We start from the raw sequence: 3,737 nt of genomic DNA, 5'->3' as shown, positions 1-3,737 counted from the left end.
TAAAAACTATGGCTTGTGAAAGACAAGACAATGGCGTTAATTCACATTTTAAGGGTATCTTGGGATGAATAAATCATATCTTTATCTCACTAATTCAAGTTACTTCTGATTGAGAGAGAAGCAAAGGCCAATGTACTAGTGGAATCTGGAAGACCTGTGTTGCCCTCAGGCTCCTGGATAGGCATGTCCACTCCAGTGCCACCTCAGCAGGAACTTGCACCGAGAGGCCAGTGATGGCACAGGTTGGAAGTAGATCTGGTAAAAGAGGAGATGAGGCAAATGGAGAGTGCCTAGAAAACTTAGAAGACTTGAGACTCCAAGCTGAAAATTTTCATAGGCTTCAAAAACCTTTAGCTAAATAATTAACAACAACAATAATAATAATAGCTATAATGTATTGAATACTTACTATGTACCAGGCATTATGGTAAATACTTAATAAGCATAACTTCATTTAATTCTCATAACTACTATAAGAAGTAGATATTATTAGAACCATTTTATAGATGAAGAAAATGGGGAATGGAGTGGTGAAGAAACTTGATCAGGTTAAATAATAGGAGTTGGCAGAGCCAGGATTAAAACCCAGGTGTGTCCAATCCAAGCCCCACTCAGACTAGCTCTCTGAATTATTGGATGATGGATTCTTCATGCATGGTAAAAAGAGACTAGGACACTTCACAGAAACCAATAAGGTAGTCATCAGGAAGTCAGCCCTTCCCGAAGCCTAATCTCTGATTCAATTATAACTCAGAGCCCCTGAATTTTTTCATGTGTGCTGATTCTTATGGACTTTCTGGGCTGGGAAAACACACCAATCTTGTCACAATCTAAGAATAAATAAATGGTCACCAGATCCATACACTGAATCTGAGAAAAGCAAACTAACAAGCAACATGTCAAAACTCCAAAAAGATGCACTTTCATGAGTACTTAGAAGGGAGAAAGAAATAAGTGACACCTACAGGCTTAAGTAATGTTGAAAAATACAGTAGTACCTCCACCTCTCCATCCATTCTGAGGTTTCAGTTACCTACGGTCAACCACTGTGTGAAAATATTAAGTGGAAATTTCCAGAAATAAACAATTCCTAAGTTTTAAATTGTGCGCTGTTCTGAGTAGCGTGATGAAATCTCCCATCACCCCATTCCTTCTTGACCAGGACAGGAATCATCCCTTTGTCCAGCATCTCCATGCTGTAGATGCCCCAACTTAGTAGCCATCTTGGTTATCAGATCAGTATCTCAATGCTTGTGCTCAGGTAATCCTTATTTTATTTAGTAATGGCCTCAAAGTTCAAGAATAGTGATGCTGGCAATTTGGATATGCCAAAGAAAAGCCATGAAGTGCTTCCTTTAAGTGAAAAGGTAAATGTTCTTAATAAAGAAAGAAAAAGAATCCTGTTATAAACTGTATCATAGGTATGTATGTAAGTATAGGAAAAAAAACAGTATATGTAGGGTTTGATATCATCCACTGTATTAGGCATCCATTTGGGGTCTTGGAATGCATCCCACATAGATAAGAGGGGATTACTGTAGTGTTGAAACTTGGGGAACAAAGATCCCTGTCCTTGGTTCCCCTCAAAACATTTGCTCAACATTTACTTTGGTCAATCCACTGTTTAATAAAAATAGTTGTTTCTTAGTGTTTTTAGGCAAAAATATCACTTATACCTGAAATCTTCTCTAGGAGACAACCCTGTAGATTTCAGTCCACCTTTCCCATTTAGTAGTGTGGCCTGTGACAAGTAACTGTGAGCCTGTATCATCATGGGTGTGAGTCACTTCCTCTATACCTCAGCCTCCTCATCTACAAAATTGGGATAATAAAGAATACTTAACACAAAGGGCTATGCATATAATGAATGTATATGTGATGTACCTAAAACAATACCTGGCACACAGGAAGTATTTTGTAAATGTTAGGTGTTATTATTATTCTATGTGTAGAATGGCTGTGCAAATATTAACTACCTTAGGAATCATTTTCATTAAATGCCACTTACCAATGGTCTGCAGAGTCTCATGCAGCAAGGGGTCACTGTGTTTATACACTCTCTTGCCCACACCTACACAAATTTTCTGAGGTATTCACAGGTACTTTTCTGGTGTGTTTTTATCTTCATGCATTTGTGAGATTTTTTCTTGAATATCATCATTTAATCCATTTTCTTCATCGTTCTTCCATCTCACCCACTGAGACTTCCTGACTTTGAGGTCAGGGGCGAGGTGAGGAACTGAAAGCACCCAATGCTGACGGAAGTAAGGTTCTTTTCATTTGGGCTGTGCTTTGCCAGTTAGAAAAGGTCCTCACCCCGTGTCTCCTCAAGGACAAAAAACAGGATGCATAGAAGCCTCTACACATCGAAAAAGGAGTGGTGGTGGAAGAAGCAGGCTTCAGGTCTGTCTGCCTTCTGTATTCATTAAAAAAAAAATGTGTATTGAGCCTGTTATGGCCAGACATTCTGCTAGGCAGGAGAAGCAAACATTGAACAAGGCAGAAAGGCAGACAAGGTTCCCGGGCACATGAGGCTTCCTCAGGGCACAGTACCCAGCCTTCCACATGGCAGTCGCTGTCCAAGTACAGGCCTGGGTTGCAAGAGGGAAGGAGGGTCGCGCGCCCAGTCGCTCGGGGCCCCGCCCACTTGCCACTCGGGCCCCGCCCACTCGCTGCCCGCCCGCCTAGCGCCGATCCCGCCCCTTCGGAGGCAGCGGCGGCGACTGCGCGGGCCTCAGATGCGCGGGCACGCGGGGCTCCCAGCTGTCAATCACACGCTGGCTGAGCTCTGTGCTGCAGGAGCGGCGGCGGCGGTGGCGGCGGCGGTGGCGGCGGCGGCGATGGGACCCCAGCGAGAGATCTGCGGCTAGCTGGCTGCACTTGCTCCACGGGTCAGAGGATCGGAGGGGGCAGGTAAAGACATGCCGAGCCCAAGGGTGCGGTATTCTATACTAGGTTTGTCTCTCCAGTTCTCCTTCTCCTCCCTTTTTCTTTCCTCTTTCCTCACGCACAAATATTCATTCTCTCTCTCTCTCTCTCTCTCTCTCTCTCTCTCTCTCTCTCTCTCTCTCACACACACACACACACACACACACACAGGTATTACTCATGTTTATTACCTCTGCAAAAAACATGGTATTAAAATCCATGGACACTTATACAAATTAGGGGTAGCCAACACCATCCTTGGGCGGTTTGTGGTTTGTGTTACGTAAAAATTTGGGAGGTATAACAGGGACATCGTAAGAGTTTATTTCCTGTGAGACAAGAAAAGTTGTATATTAGGTAAGAGTGAAATACATGTATTTGGTGTTGGCAAAGCTGGTTTGATTTGTTTTCTAGGCTGAATTTAACCCCCATGTGCCTTCCCCATTCCTTTGCCAGGTCTAAAAATATTTGAGTGTTTTGATATTATCTCAGGACGACTGCTTCTGTGCTTAGAAAGGGGCGTTGGGTGGAGGTAAGACCAAGGCTGATTACCTCAAAGAAAACAGAGCTGGAGTTAAACAGCTGTTGTTTGCTGAATTGGTTCCTGGCTCTGTAGAAGAAATGTTTTCAGCACCTTGGAAAGCTCCTTGGGCTCCAAGCCAGCCTTTGGTGAAGCGCAAGTTTGGAGTTCATCCCCACAAAGAAAATGGGGGAAGGCGACAGATAAAAAAGAAGGGAGGTTTAACTGAGAGAGACACACGGATATGAGAGAGAGAGAGAGAGAGAGAGAGAGAGAGAGAGAGAGAGAG

General features: G+C 43.5%; 1 protein-coding gene across 2 annotated transcripts in view; it reads left to right on the top strand.

The window, feature by feature from the left end:
* Positions 1-2,757: 2,757 nt before the first annotated feature.
* Positions 2,758-3,737, top strand: part of NRSN1 (neurensin 1) — a 19,003-nt gene continuing 18,023 nt past the window's right edge. The window contains exon 1 of one of the 2 annotated variants that reach the window (XM_019640481.1): positions 2,758-2,913. The gene's annotated coding sequence lies outside the window, so the exon portion shown is untranslated. Of the gene's footprint in view, positions 2,956-3,737 lie in introns of both variants that reach the window. The other variant, XM_019640482.1, reaches the window with a different exon arrangement.

The sequence above is a fragment of the Hipposideros armiger genome, unplaced genomic scaffold (genome assembly GCF_001890085.2).
Source record: "Hipposideros armiger isolate ML-2016 unplaced genomic scaffold, ASM189008v1 scaffold_50, whole genome shotgun sequence".
Classification (NCBI taxonomy): Eukaryota; Metazoa; Chordata; class Mammalia; order Chiroptera; family Hipposideridae; genus Hipposideros; species Hipposideros armiger.
Note: the sequence above shows the minus strand (reverse complement) of the source record. Positions and strands in the feature narration are given on the sequence as shown.